A 15,585-nucleotide genomic window follows, 5' to 3' on the forward strand; every position below is an offset into this window, starting at 1 on the left:
TGCAGGAAACATGGCAGCAGCCCAGCCCCGAGGTCCTTCTTTCCCTTCCCTTTACAGACATCCTGGTAGCAGCTGTCTGCAGCCCTAAACAGGCTAGTGATGGACCAACTTCACAAGAGCTGTCTTTGTTCAGCCTGCCCTCCACCCCCCATTCTTGCAGGACTCCTTGAGGACACTGCTCACTGCTCCCTCCTCCTCCAGCATGGCCTCTATCTGCCACAAAGAGACTAGAGACATTATCTAGTTTCCATCCAACCACAAACCTTCCAGAAATACTATTTCTGAAGAACAATGTACAAGAGAGAAATCAAGAAAAAGGCTTGGGGAGAGAAACAATACCATGGAGCTCGCAGACACTATTTCAGTTACTTTAATATAATTGAGGTTTACACATGTGCACGTGCACACATGTGTGTGCGTTTTGTCTTTTAATATTTAATTACTTAATGATATTAAGTGAAACTTAAACCTTCCTGGTGGTAGGGCATGGAGACTCCTGCTCTAATCCTTTTACAAACAGAACTGATTCCAAAGGTTTCAGTTTAGGACAGCAAACGTGTACTTGGAAGACCATGCCTATCCAAACCTTAACAAACATAGCAACAAGTGCTTTTTCGCAACGGTCTGCCACCAGAACACAGGTGTCGTGAAAACCACGGCTAAACCTAAACCAAAATGGGAAAGGAAAAGACTCACGTCAACATCATCGTCATTGGACACATGGATTCAAGCAAGTCTACCGCTACTGGCCATCTGATCTACAAATGTGGTGGGATCAACAAAAGAACTATCGAAAAATTTGAGGAGGCTGCTGAGGTGGGAAAAGGCTCCTTCAAGTATGCCTGGGTCTTGGATGAACTGAAAGCTGAACGTGAACGTGATATCACCATTGATATCTCCCTGTGGAAATTTGAGACCAGCAAGTGTTATGTGACCATCATTGATGCCCCAGGACACAGAGACTTTATCAAAAACATGATTACAGGCACATCTTAGGCTGACTGTGCTGTCCTGATTGTTGCTGCTGGTGTTGGTGAGTTTGAAGCAGGTATCTCCAAGAATGGGCAGCCCCGTGAGCATGCCCTTCTGGCTTACACACTGGGTGTAAAACAAGTAATTGTTGGTGTTAACAAAATGGAGTCCACTGAACCACCCTACAGCCAGAAGAGATACAAGGAAATCATTAAGGAAGTCAGCACCTACATTAAGAAAATTGGCTACAACCCCAACACAATAGCATTTGTGCTATTGGAATGGAATACATGCTGGAATGTATGACATGCTGGAATGGTGACATGGAATGGTAACATGCTGGAGCCAAGTGCTAACATGCCTTGGTTCAAGGGATGGAAAGTCACCCGTAAAGATGGGAATGCCAGTGGAGCCACTGCTTGAAGCTCTGGATTGCATTCTGCCACCAACTGGTCCAACTGATAAGCCCTTGCGTCTGCCTCTCCAGGACGTCTACAAAATTGGTGGTATTGGTACTGTCCCAGTGGGTTGAGTGGAGACTGGTGTTCTTAAGCCTGGCATGGTGGTCACCTTGCTCCAGTCAATGCTACAACTGAAGTAAAGTCTGTTGAAATGCACCATGAAGCTTTGAGTGAGGCTCTTCCTGGGGACAATGTGGACTTCAATGTCAAGAACGTATCTGTCAAAAATGTTCATCGTGGCAACATGGCTGGTGACAGCAAAAATGACCACCAATGAAAGCAGCTGGCCTCACGGCTCAGGTGATTATCCTGAACCATCCAGGCCAAATCAGTGCTGGATATGCACCTGTGCTGGATTGTCACACAGCTCATATTACTTGCAAGTTTGCTGAGCTGAAGAAGACAGATCGTCGTTCTGGAAAAAAGCTGGAAGATGTCCCAAGTTCTTGAAATCTGGGGATGCTGCCATTGTTGATATGGTTCCTGGCAAACCTATGTGTGTTGAGAGTTTCTCTGACTATCCTCCTCTGGGCCGTTTTGCTGTTCGTGACGTGAGACAGACCGTTGCTGTGGGTGTCATCAAAGCAGTGGACAAGAAGGCAGCTGGAGCTGGTCAAGTCACCAAGTCTGCCCAGAAAGCTCAGAAGGTTAAATGAATATAATCCCCAATACCTGCCACCCCAGTCTTAATCAGTGGTGGAAGAACAGTCTCAGAACTGTTTGTGTCAATTGGCCATTTAAGTTTAATAGTAAAAGACTGGTTAATGATAACAATGCATCGTAAAACCTTCAGAAGGAAAGGAGAATGTTTTGTAGACCATTTTTTTTTTTTTTGGTGCATGTGTGGCAGTTTTAAGTTATTAGTTTTTAAAATCAGTACTTTTTAATGGAAACAACTTGACCAAAAATCTGTCACAGAATTTTGAGACCCATTAAAACAAAAGTTTAATGAGAAAAAAACAAAACAAAACATTGCAACATGTAAAACAGAACAATCCCTTTTCACGGCATAAATAAGGAAGCAAAATATCATCAAAACTAACTTGGTACCAGGTCAAATTATAAGCTGGGAAAATAGAGCAGAATAATTGAGTTCTCAAACAGCCTGGAATATAGGAAAGCAAATCATATGACGACATGCTGAGAATGGTTCACATAAAGTAATTCAGTATGGCCTGAATATAAGTAAAAGCTGTCTAAAACAACAACAACAAAAAAACAAAACAAAACAAACAACAACAAAAGAGCTGTCTAGCCCTCGAATGATCGTATCTGTGATGGTTGCATCAAAAGTCAATGATCTGCCTCTATTAAAAGTGGCAGTAATTTCTATATTTCCACAGATAGCAACATTCCAGACTAGTAGAGACAAATGACTACATGTTTATTTCAAGAAACAGTTTTATCTAAAATAAGGGAAATAATTCTGTGTTAAAGGATAAATGAAAAACAAACACCAAATCAATTGCTATGAGTTAAGATGCTGCCAAAAGTGAAGAGACAGAACCACTAATATTTTAAAAGGGCAAACCCAAATTTTATACGGCTGTCATGATAAACATTTAAGTCATACGGGATGCACGAATACTTTCAGGGACAGAGGGGGAAGGGATACGGAAGGAAATCACGTGGTATAGTTTATTACCCTGAGCATAAATATAATCAGTGCTCAATATTATAATGGCTCAAAAAAGTAATGCCAGTGTTTTCTCATCCAGAAATCGATTTGTAGGCTTAGGATGCAGGTACAGATTGCCTCTAGGTACACTGCTTATATAAACACAGATGAACATTTACCTTCCCTTTTACTTAATGTTTCCATGTAAAGGTTGACAGCCTGAGTCATTATTACAGAGCCCAGAGGCCATAACCCCAGGGATCACGTTTAGCTCTGTAGAAGCAGTTTCAGACACTCAGGCCATGATTCATATTTTGGTTCTTTAGTAACTTTTGCATTTCCTCTTACATTTTTTTTTTAAAGATTTTATTTATTTATTCATGGGAGACACAGAGGCAGAGACACAGGAAGAGGGAGAAGCAGGGTCCCTGTGGAGAGCCGAATGCAGGACTCAATCCCAGGACCTGAGCCAAAGGCAGATGCTCAACCTCAACTGCTGAGCCACCCAGAAGCCCCTCCCTCTTACATTTTCAAGACTGAAGAGGCAGAGAAAGAAGCTGGAGGCTTTTCTGCAGCTCATTTACCATTCATTTGACCCAAAACATCATTTGTGCTATAAAGTTTGGCACTGCCTGGCAAGAAACAAACTGTCCTAAACCATGAAAATTCTGAGTACATGCTCCCTTGGGTATTTCTTGATTTCATCATACTTTTTGAAAATCTTGCTTTTTTTTTTAAAGATTTATTTATTTATTTGCATGAAAGAAAGAGGAGGGGCAGAGAGAGGGGGAGAATCTCAAGCTGATTCCTCCCTGACTGAGGAGCCCTGAGATCATGAACTGTGGTGAAATCAAGAGTCAGATGCTCAACTGACTGAGCCACCCAGGTGCCCTGAGAATCTTGCACATGTTAAGTGGCTCCAGCACTTAACTTTTAACAAGGTGTCTTTCAAGGGAGAGAAGGTGGCTGAATTCCAACAAATTACTAACAGGTACTCAGGAAGCAAAGTAGAACGTTTCTCTCTTCAAAGAAAGAGAAACAAACATTCTGCTTTGCAAACATGTGTCTTCCCAAATAGTAAAAATGAAAAGTGTCTAGTTATTTGATATTCAAAATGAAATACAATAAATCTTTGAGTATCTCTAAATCTGTTAATTATTCAGTTGGCAAGTGGAGAAACTCAAGCTCTTAAAGTCAATTACTAAGTGGTGATACCAGATATTGGACCTAGTCTCTACTAACCCGGACTCGGAAAGCTTTCTTAGATGGCTCACATTTCATTAGCCAAACTGTTATTTTCAAAATAAACTTATTTGTTTCATTCTACAAATGAAACAAATCCATCTCTACCATGAAGGTAAGAGCAGTAAATGAGATGTTAAGTCTAATCTTTCCATACAAATTGTAAAAGGCTTAATAATGACCATAGGTAGACATCCTAGTTAAGATTAAGTGGCTCAGATCCCTTTCCACCCTCCTCCTCCCATCAACCTCCAAATCGCAAGTCGGAGCCACAAATGCAGAAATCCTGGTTGGGTTTATATATCACTGACAGGCAAGTAGCTGACAGGCTGTTGTTATGGGTGTTGGACAAGGCACAACCACTGATAAGCCCAGTAAGGGATGAATTTTAATGTGATAGTTACATATGAGGAGGGAAAGGTTAAAATTATGTCACTTACCATAATATAAATCAAACAATTATAATTATTGAAAACTTGTTTTTTAAAAAAAGATGTTATTTATTCATTCATGAGAGACAGAGAGAGAGGCAGAGACACAGGCAGAGGGAGAAGCAGGCTTCCTCTGTGGAGCCTGATGCAGGACTCAATCCCTGAACCCCAGGATCACAACCTGAGCCGAAGGCAGATGCTCAACCACTGAGCCACACAGGCGTCCCATTTATTGAAGATTTCAAATACATATTAAACTAGTGGGAATAGTAAGATGAATCCCATCAAACGCAAGTCAACGCAAAAAGTTAGAAACCATGATCAATTTTTGTTTTATCTATTCTTCAACTATAAAGTATTTTGAAGTAAATTTCATACGTATCATTTGATCCATAAATTCTTCAGCATATAACAATACATATTTAAACTCTTATTTCCTACAGGGATATAATGTAAATTATATTACAATATAATGTAAATTTTGAAGGAGGCTCAGTAGAGAGATGCTTGATTTCCACTATTTCAAAATTACAGACTGTTAGAAGTATAAGCAGGCTGTCCTCCACTAGCTTTCAGCAGCTGCCACAGGGCTGGGGGAAGGTTCAGGAAAAGAATCCGGTCTAGCCATCCCACCCCTTTCCTTCTCATCACTTCCACAGAGCATCACTGCTTTTGTTCTATACACCACAGTGCCCAGGGAAATCCTGTCTGGAAAATATGATTTTTTTGAAAAGCTTCTGATTGGACCTTCTATTCCTTTTCTCAGATTTTCAGATACTTGTTTTTTTGTTTGTCTTATTTTGTTTGGTTTGGATTTTTTGGGGTTTTGTTTTTGCTCTGTTCCTATGAAAACTGGAAGCTGTAAATACATGGACTGGTTTTCTGAAATGGTCTGATATTTTACCACTTCTATTATGAGTGAAAACTAATTCACTGGTATATACCAGTTTTTGTTTTTTTTTTTTAAGATTTTATTTATTTATTCATGAGAGAGACAGAGAGAGAAGCAGGCTCCATGCAGGAAGCCCAATGTGGGACTCGATCCTGGGACTCCAGGATCACACCCTGGGCCAAAGGCAGGCGCCAAACCGCTGGGCCACCCGGGGATCCCCTGGTATATATCAGTTTTAACTGGTAATTGAGTTGATCAATCTCAGTTGCTATTTCTCTATATAAAGCTCAGAAGACCATCCTAGGCTCATTCATAGAGAAGCATTTGCCTAGAAACCACCCTGTAAATCCTTCTTTTTTTCCCTCAAACATAGCTGAAACATTACAAATAAGTAGCCCACATGTAAGCTGTGGCTTCTTTCTATTCCCATGCATACTCATATTTCTTCCCTATAATATTGTCATTCCCATTATACCCCTAAGGAATCAGAATTCTGACAATAAAATATACTATTTCATCTCAGTAGCATTCAACGATGCCTTAAGTAGCTGTTAATAGCAGATGGCAATATAAAGATGTCGAAAGGTGACCGTAGTAAGTTTCTGCTGAATTGCAGAGTTGATTATGGTGGCCACAAAACCTATCAGTATCGAACAGACATTTTTCCAAAGAAGACAAACAGGTGGCCAACAAACACATGAAAAGATGCTCAACCTCATTAATCAGGGAAACTGCAAATCAAAACCACAATGTGATATCACTTTACACCAATCAGAATGGCTGTTATCAAAACAACAAGAAATAACAATTTGTTGGTGAGGGTGTGGAGAAAGGCACTTGTGCCTATTAGTGGGAATGTAAACTGGCACAGTCATTTTAGGTAATAGTATGGAGGTTCCTCAAAAAATTAAAAATAGAAGTACCATATGACCCACTAATTCCACTTCTCAGTATCTAGTCAAAGAAAACAAAAACACTAGTTTAAACAACATATGAATGGATATCTTTATCTTGCTATTTGTGACAACATGGATGGACTTTTAGGGTATTATGCTAAGTGAAGTCAGACAAAAAGACAAATACCATATAATTTCACTTATATGTGGAATCTAAAAAACAAATAACATAAAAAACAGAAATAGACTACATAAATACTGAGAACAAAATGATGGTTGCTAGAGGGGAAGAGGGGATGGACAAAAAAGGCTGAAGAGGATTAAAAGGTACAAACTTTCAGTGGTAAAATAAACCACAGGGATGAAAAGTATAGAATAGGGGATATAATCAATAATATTATAATCATATTGTATTGTAACAGATGGTAACTACATTTACATGGTGAGCATTTAGTTATGTATATGATTATTGAATCACTATGTTGTATACCTGAAACTCAGAATATATTGTATGTCAATTATACTTCAAAAAGTTTTTTTTTAATTTTTATTTATTTATGATAGTCACACAGAGAGAGAGAGAGGCAGAGACATAGGCAGAGGGAGAAGCAGGCTCCATGCACTGGGAGTCCGACGTGGGATTCGATCCCAGGTCTCCAGGATCGTGCCCTGGGCCAAAGGCAGGCGCTAAACCGCTGCGTCACCCAGGGATCCTGTCAATTATACTTCAATAACAAAAAATTTAAAAAGCCTATCTATATTGCCTTATGCACATGTAATCAAAGAAGCATTAAAAAAACTTCTAAAACAGTCATGTTTTTAAAAGCCCCACCTATGTCACCTAATGACTTTAAATTTAGTTTGGAAAGAAAAACCCAAATACTCATTCTGATTTCACTACTTCTTCAATAAATGATCTAACCCAGTGCTTCCACAGTTCATTTCATTTATTCATTCACAAATATTAACTGAACATCTACTAGTCTAAATTGTGCTAGTCACTAAATGAGTTAGACATTACTCCAGCCTGGATCTGACAGTCACCTGTTCACAGAAGGTATCTGATGCCATGAATACTGCAGAGCTTTGGAAATACCAGCAGCAACAACATATGAGAAATTGAGAAGCAGGAACGAGTAGGAAAACTAAGAAAAGGCAGCACTGGGGACATGAACAAAGGAGAAATCTTTAAGAAGGAAGCATTACTCATAATTTCAAAGGTGGGCAGCCCGGGTGGCTCAGCAGTTTAGCGCCGCCTTCAGCCCAGGGCGGGATCCTGGAGACCCGGGATCGAGTCCCATGTCAGGTTCCCTGCATAGAGCCTGCTTCTCCCTTTGCCTGTGTCTCTGCCTCTCTCTCTCTCTCTGTGTGTCTCTAATGAATAAATAAAATCTTAAAAAAAGAAAAAAATAAATGTTTATACTTTCAAAGGTAAGTAAAGGGAAAGTCACGTAATTTATGTGAGAGCCTTGGGACTGGGAGGTGGGCCCCCCCTCCTATGACAGATACTAATGAACAGTGTACAGTGTTATATATACTAATGAACTAAAGTACAGTGAACAGACTCACCACTCATGGATGCATGAGAGGGATGACCAGATAAAGGCTGCAAAGAGAGAAAACTTAACCTAAGGGCCTGGCTCTGGATCTGTGATGTGTGACCATAAGGGCCAGCTGGCCCAGCTTATCATCAGGGAATACAAGGAACCACAACATTGACAACAAGCTACCATAATTTTAATTTCTTCCTGCAACTCAATGAACTTTTATAGAGTATTATGTAGAAACCACTGTAGAGGGAAAAAAAAAAACAGGGGGGAGTGCAAATCCCTCACAAATGATCAATGCACAGCTTTGCCTTCAGACATCTTAATTCAGCAAAGGAGCTGAGATGCATGTACAGCTGACAGTGATTTCAGCTACACTGTGTCCAACAGGACAGAGAAGCACATGGCACTGGGCAGGGGAACGGTGATGAGAAGCACTGGACTTGGGGTTGGAGAATTCTGGTCTGTCCCAGTCACACCTTTTGCTACTTGGGCAAAGGCAGGATTAAACAAGAGAACATGTGAAAATGCCTAATAGTGCTAGGATCGTACAAGCTTTACAAGCTACTTTCTTTCCTGGGTTCCCTTTGATTTCATTCAACAAACATTTACTGAAGCCCCACAATAAAGTAGTAGGTGGAAGGGATCCCTGGGTGGCTCAGCAGTTTGGCGCCTGCCTTTGGCTCAGGGCACCAGCCTGGAGACCCAGGATCGAGTCCCACCTCGGGCTCCCGGCATGGAGCCTGATTCTCCCTCCTCCTGTGTCTCTGCCTCTCTCTCTCTCTGTCTATCATGAATAAATAAATAAATCTTTAAAAAAAAATAAAGTAGTAGGCGGAAAGTAAAGTCAAGAAAGCTACAGCAGGATGGGCGTACACAGGGGAGGTGGGCATGGCATTCTCTTCATTCACAGAGTCAAGGGCACTGATGATATGGTCTAGAGAGTTGGAAAAATGGATTGTGAATGAAGGGAAACAAGGGCTGATTTGACAACATGTCAACACTTAACCACCTGACTGACTTGGTGCTCTTATTCTCTATGCCATGTACATGGTTGGTCCTGATGCCCTAACTTAATTCCTTCCAGGTTCCCCAGGCTCAGTCAAGGGGCACAGCCCACCCCTTCCCGGCAGGCAGCCCCGAGGATGGCCCTGGAGACCCCACTTCCTGGAACCAACAAAGATTCTCTCCTTGATGAACTCCAGTCAGGCTCTTGTAAGCTCTTTCTTACTGGACCCTGACTTCTGAGCTTACTCCAGTTTTACCAAAAGCCCCATTAGGTCAGAGTAACTAACCTCCCACCCTTGCTATCTGCTCAGCCTCTCCAACTATTCAGGTTCCCTATCCTCTCCACCTCCCCACAGCTTTCAGCGAGAATGTCAGGTCAGTTTCGCCAGAATCCCCCAATACCTGTGATGTTTCTTCTCAGTAATTCTCTATCCACTGACCCCTACTCTGTTCCTGGGCTACGAATTCTACTTTTCCTCGCTGTATTTGGAGTTGAGCCCCATCTCACTCTGCCTGTGGGAAGCCCCACTGCAGTGGTCCCTACACTTATCTTGATCCTGAATAGTCTGCCTTATTGTTGTTTAACAGGTGTCACTGGATATTGTTTTTCTTTAACAATTTTCACAGCTTTGTAGAATGCCCTCATTTGCAGGGTAGGCTGGACTTACTGACTTGCTTCTCATGAAGGTATTACAGTAAAAGCAGTTAAGTCAGTTCTGAGATTTGGTTATAAAAAAGACTGTGGCTGCCATCTTGAGCTCTCTCCCTCTCCTGGATCACTCTCCCATTGAGCCTTGAAAAGACTACAGCCCTGACCAAAAGCTCAAGGGCAGTATCACAAGACCCTGAGCCAAAGCCACTGAATTAAGATGTACCTGGATTCCTCACTCACAGAAACTGTGGGATAACAAATGCTCATCATTTTAAAGCTATAGTTAGTAAATCAGTACCCACAGGCTAAATGTGGCTCACTGCTTCCAGAAATATAATTTTATTGGCACACACACAGCTCATTCACTTATGTATTTTCTACAGCTGTGTTCACACTACAACAGCAGAATTGAGTAGTTGGGACACGGAACGTATGGTGTGCACAACCCATAACATTTATTATCTGGCCCTTTACAAAGAAGTGTGCCACCTCTGGTTGCCCCTAAATTTGGGGGTAATTTGCTATTCAGTAATAGATAACTAATGCACGCTGATCCTGTAGCATCACAGCTATTCCTCTAGATATAGAATATTTTTTATTTCTCTCTGTAATTCTGTTTTTCCTACCATACACAAGGTTCCATATCAGCAAATAATGAATGTTTTAGTCAATTTCATATCCCCATTTCCGTGGCACATAGTAAGACCTTAATAAATGTAGACTGAACCAAGAATGTCTAGACAAATATATTTTACATACTAATGTGGGAAACATACAACCTAGAAATATATCCTTTAAATAAAATACATTACATTGAGAAAAGCCAAAATTACAAGTGGTGCTGAATAGCTACTATTTCCAGTTGAATCCGTTTTAAAGGTATTTGTTGAGTGCCACAAATGAAACAATGATTCTAGATCCAAGAAAACTATTATCTTTTAAACTGGCCGTTCATTCATAAAAAGATTTTATTTTTTTGAGAGAGAGAGAGCATGCTCATGACCTGAGCCGAAGGCAGACTGAACTGACTGAGCCACCCAGGCACCACTAAACTGGCTATACTTTTATAAAACCTCATTGTTTAAAATACCTGTATATCAGTTGCATCGGATACTTCCAAGATTATTGCCATTGTTTTTTTATTTATTTATTTATTTATTTATTTATTTATTTATTTATTTATTTAATTTATGATAGTCACCCAGAGAGAGAGAGAGAGGCAGAGACACAGGCAGAGGGAGAAGCAGGCTCCATGCACCGGGAGCCCAACGTGGGATTCGATCCCGGGTCTCCAGGATCGCGCCCTGGGCCAAAGGCAGGCGCTAAACCGCTGCGCCACCCAGGGATCCCGCCGTTGTTTTAAACATGAAACAATATATTTTCCACCACCTGGAAGGCTTATTGAAAATTTCCAAAACACTGTAGAAATTTCAGTTTTATCCCAACAAATTCTGCATATCAGAATTAAAAACTAAAGTTGGCAGCAGTAACTGTCAAACATAAGTCAACATTCTACATGCAATGATTCACTGCAGCTTCCTATCTCATCTGGTTCCCTTCACATTCTGTTTGCCAGAGGCAGGAGGACAATATTATAGACAAAGATAAAACTTGGATATTCTTGCAATGTCCAATTTTAAGGAATATACTCATTATGACATATAAATGTAATACTTTTAGCTTTTTAAACCTGGATATTTTTTCTGGCAAATATCTATGAAGAAGAGGCTGAAAAATTCCATTTTTTGTTTCAATCTTATTATTTACAGGCAAGCACATGAGGTTAACCTTTACTTATACATTCAATGGTAAATTTTTAACTTTTAAGATATGATCAAGTATATTCAAAACTTCCACATAAGAAAACTTACTCTAAAACGTAAGTGAAGGACACCTGGGTGGCTCATTCAGTTAAGCATCAGCCTTTGGCTCAGGTCATGATCCCAGGACGTGGGTCCCACTAGGATGAGTCCCATTTTGGGCTCCCTGCTCAGCGGGGAGTCTGCTTCTTCCTTTCTCTATGCCCCTCCCCCCTGCTCATGTTCTCTCTCTCTCTCAAATAAATAAAATCTTAAAAAAAAAAAAAAAAAACACCTAAGTGAAGCCCAAGTTTTGTGGTTAAGAGCTCATACTCTGAACATAGGACACAAATGGGTATGGCCCTGGGTTCAAACCTCAACTGCCCAAATTACCAATCATGTGCCTCTACAGAGAGTCCTTTCCTGTCTTGGAGGAAAGTGGGAAATCAGTGGCACCTCACAGGATTATTGTGAGGATTCAGTGAGGCTATGAAGCACTTACCACACAGCCAGAAAAGCACTAAATGGTATGAAAGGTCAAGGTGACTTTTAAAAACAGTTAATGAGTTTATAGTTATATGGGACATGTGTATTGATAATCTTACTGTAGGTTCGGGAAAAATTTTAAATAGGACACAAAAAAATACAAACTTTATAAACAGAAAAGAAAATCAAGTATCTTCTGCTTTTCAAAAGCTACTTACAAAAATAAGACAAGCTACAAACTGGGAGGAAACATTTGCAAAATATTTATCTGATGAAAGACTCTTATGTAGAATACAACAAACACTGTTCAAGCTTAATTCTATTAAGAAACATCCCAATAAAAGATGGGCAAAAATTCAACATTTTCCCAAAAATACATAGATTGCAAATAAGCACATGAATTGATGCTCAAATATATGAGTCATTAAGAAAATGCAAATTAAAACCACAATTAAAACACTAAAACACACCCTCAGAATGGTTAAAATTGAAAAGAAATTTACCAAACCAAGCGTTGGTGAGAATGCGGAGAAATGGAACCCTCAGACACTGCTGGTGGAACTATAAATGGTACAATTTCTTTGGAAAGCATTTTAGAATTTTTTTTTCTTTTTCAATACTTAAAAAAAATCAGTGGCAGTCCTGAGGCTGACTCCCTGCTGAGATAGAGCCAGAGGACACTGAGATCTTGACCTGACCCGAAATCAAGGGTCTGCCACTTAACCTACTGAGCCACCCAAGCACCCCTAGACATCTCTCAAAAAACTTAATATACATAACCTAGCCAACAACCAGTCATTCCACCCAAGAGAAATGAAACTACATGTCCTAGGGGCACCTGGGTGGCTCAGTGGTTGAGCATCTGCCTTTTGGCTCAGGGCGTGATCCTGGAGTCCCAGGATTGAGTCCCTGCATCGGGTTCCCCACAGGGAGCCTGCTTCTCCTTCTGCCTATGTCTCTGCCTCTCTCTCTCTGTGTCTCTCATGAATAAATAAATAAAAATTTTTTAAAAAATTAAAAAAAGAAAGAAAGTACATGTCCTTGCAAGGACTCGTACAACAATGTTCACAGCAGCTTTATTTGTCATAGCCAAAAACTGGAACCAACTCAAATGTCAACCAACAAGCAACTGGCTAAACAGATTATAACCTTTCTGTAAGATGGAACATCACTCAAGGATACAACGGAATGGGCTGCTGATACAAGCAACAACATGAATGGATCTCAAACTAAGTATGCTGAGTTAAAAAGCCAGTTAAAACAGAGAAAACATTATTGTATGATTCTATTTTATTTTTTATTTTTTTTTAAAGATTTTAAAAATTTATTTATTCAGAGAGAGAGGCAGAGACACAGGCAGAGGGAGAAGCAGGCTCCATGCAGGAGGACTCGGCTCCATGACGTGGGACTCGATCCTGGGTCTCCAGCATCACACCCCGGGCTGAAGGTGGCACTAAACCGCTGCGCCACTGGGGCTGCCGTATGATTCTACTTTATATGAAAGTCTAAAAAATACAAAGTAATCTAGAGTGACAAAAGGCAGAGCAAAGTCCTTAGGGATGCAGGGAAGGATTATATAATTAGGCATGAGGAAACTCTGTGGATGATGAGCAGGCTCATTATTTTGATTGTGGTGAGAATATCACTGTGTATAGGCGTCAAAATTGATCAAACTGCACATTAAAATTGTGCGCTTCACTGAGATTCATTAGTTCAACCTCAATAAAGCTGTTTCTTAAAAAAAACTGCACACAAGAATGATTTTTAATCTTTATACACTGCTGTATGAACACATCACACCACTGCTATGGGTTGAATTTTGTCACCTAAAAAGATATGTTGATGTCCTAACCCCTGGTATCCATGAATAGGATCTTATTTGGAAACAGAATCTTTGCAGATATAATTAAGATACAAGTTAAGATGACTGGTGTACTTACAGAAAGAGGAGAGAAGCCACAGAGATAAGACACACCCATAGGGTAGAACACCGTATGAGACAACGGCACACATGGAAAGGAGGCCATGTCACAAAAGAGGCAGAGCGTGGAACATCTACAAGCCAACTAGTAAACAACCATTGCCAGCACATGCCAGAAGCTAGAAGAGGCAAGGAAAGATTCTCTCCTTCACGTTTCAGAGGAAATACAGGCCTGCTGACACAGTGATTTCTCACTTCTAGTCTTCAGAACTGTGAGACAGTAAACGTGCTGTTTAAAGCCACCCAGTTCGTGGTACTTTGTTACGGCAGCTCTATGAAACTAACACAACCTTTTAAAAGACTTAAAAAGTTGGGGGATGCCTGGCTGGCTCAGTCAGTAGAGCACGTGACTCTTGGTCTTGGGGTTGTAAGTTGACCCCCCATACTGGGTGTAGAGGTTACTTAAAAATAAAATCTTAAAAGAAAAAGCTTGAGGGGCACCTGGGTGGCTCAGTTGGTTGAGTGTCTGACTCTTGGTTTCAGCTCAGGTTATGATCTCTGGGTAGTGGGATAGAGCCTTGCATTGGACTCTGTCTGCACTTAGTGTGGAATCTGCTGGAGATTACCTCCATCTCCTCCTCCCCCTGCTCAAGCTCTCTCTCAAAGTAAATAAATAAATAAATGCATACATACATACATAAATAAAATCTTAAAAGAAACAAAAACTTAAGGAGTTGTATATGCGAAAACATATTTATTTCTAAAAGTAGATTTTTTTTTTTTTTTTCTAAAAGTAGATTTTTAAAAAAGATTTTATTAATTCATGAGGAACAGAGAGAGAGAGAGAGAGGCAAAGACACAGGCAGAGGGAGAAGCAGGCTCCCTACAGGGTCCCTGATGTAGGACTCAATCCCAGGACCCTGGGATCACGCATGAGCTGAAGGCAGACGCTCAACCATTGAGCTACCCAGGTGCCCCTAAAAGTACATATCCTATAGGAGAATATTTGTGTCCAAAGTTGGTTTTAACTCTTTTTTTTTTTTTTTTTTTTATGATAGTCACACACACACACACAGAGAGGCAGAGACATAGGCAGAGGGAGAAGCAGGCTCCATGCACCGGGAGCCCGACGTGGGATTCAATCCCGGGTCTCCAGGATCGTGCCTTGGGCCAAAGGCAGGCGCCAAACCGCTGCGCCACCCAGGGATCCCCCAAAGTTGGTTTTAATCGCAGAATGGCCACTGGGTCTCACAGATACATAATAAATGCCTGTTTGTCCAAAATACACATTTAGGGCAGCCCAGGTGGCTCAGTGGTTTAGCGCCACCTTCAGCCCAGGGCCTGATCCTGGAAACCCGGGATCGAGTCCCATGTCAGGCTCCCTGCATGGAGCCTGCTTCTCCCTCTGCCTGTGTCTCTGCCTCTCTCTGTCTCTCTCATGAATAAATAAATAAAATCTTTTTAAAAAATAAAATAAAAACCTTAGTCATTTAAAAAATACACATTTATATATAAATATATACAAAATAAATAATACATTTCATTTTAATAGCATCTATCCAAATGATATAGGTAATGTGTTAAGTTTTTTAGTCAACTGCAATTTTTCTAATAAATGATTTATCATTGATACTTTAAGGTTTTTGTGTGTTTTAAACCA

General features: G+C 40.5%; 1 protein-coding gene across 7 annotated transcripts in view; it reads right to left on the reverse strand.

Moving 5' to 3' along the window:
- LIMS1 (LIM zinc finger domain containing 1) overlaps positions 1–15,585 on the reverse strand; it is a 146,701-nt gene that overhangs the window by 40,376 nt on the left and 90,740 nt on the right. The window lies entirely within an intron of this gene.

The sequence above is a fragment of the Canis lupus genome, chromosome 10 (assembly GCF_003254725.2).
Source record: "Canis lupus dingo isolate Sandy chromosome 10, ASM325472v2, whole genome shotgun sequence".
NCBI lineage: Eukaryota > Metazoa > Chordata > Mammalia > Carnivora > Canidae > Canis > Canis lupus.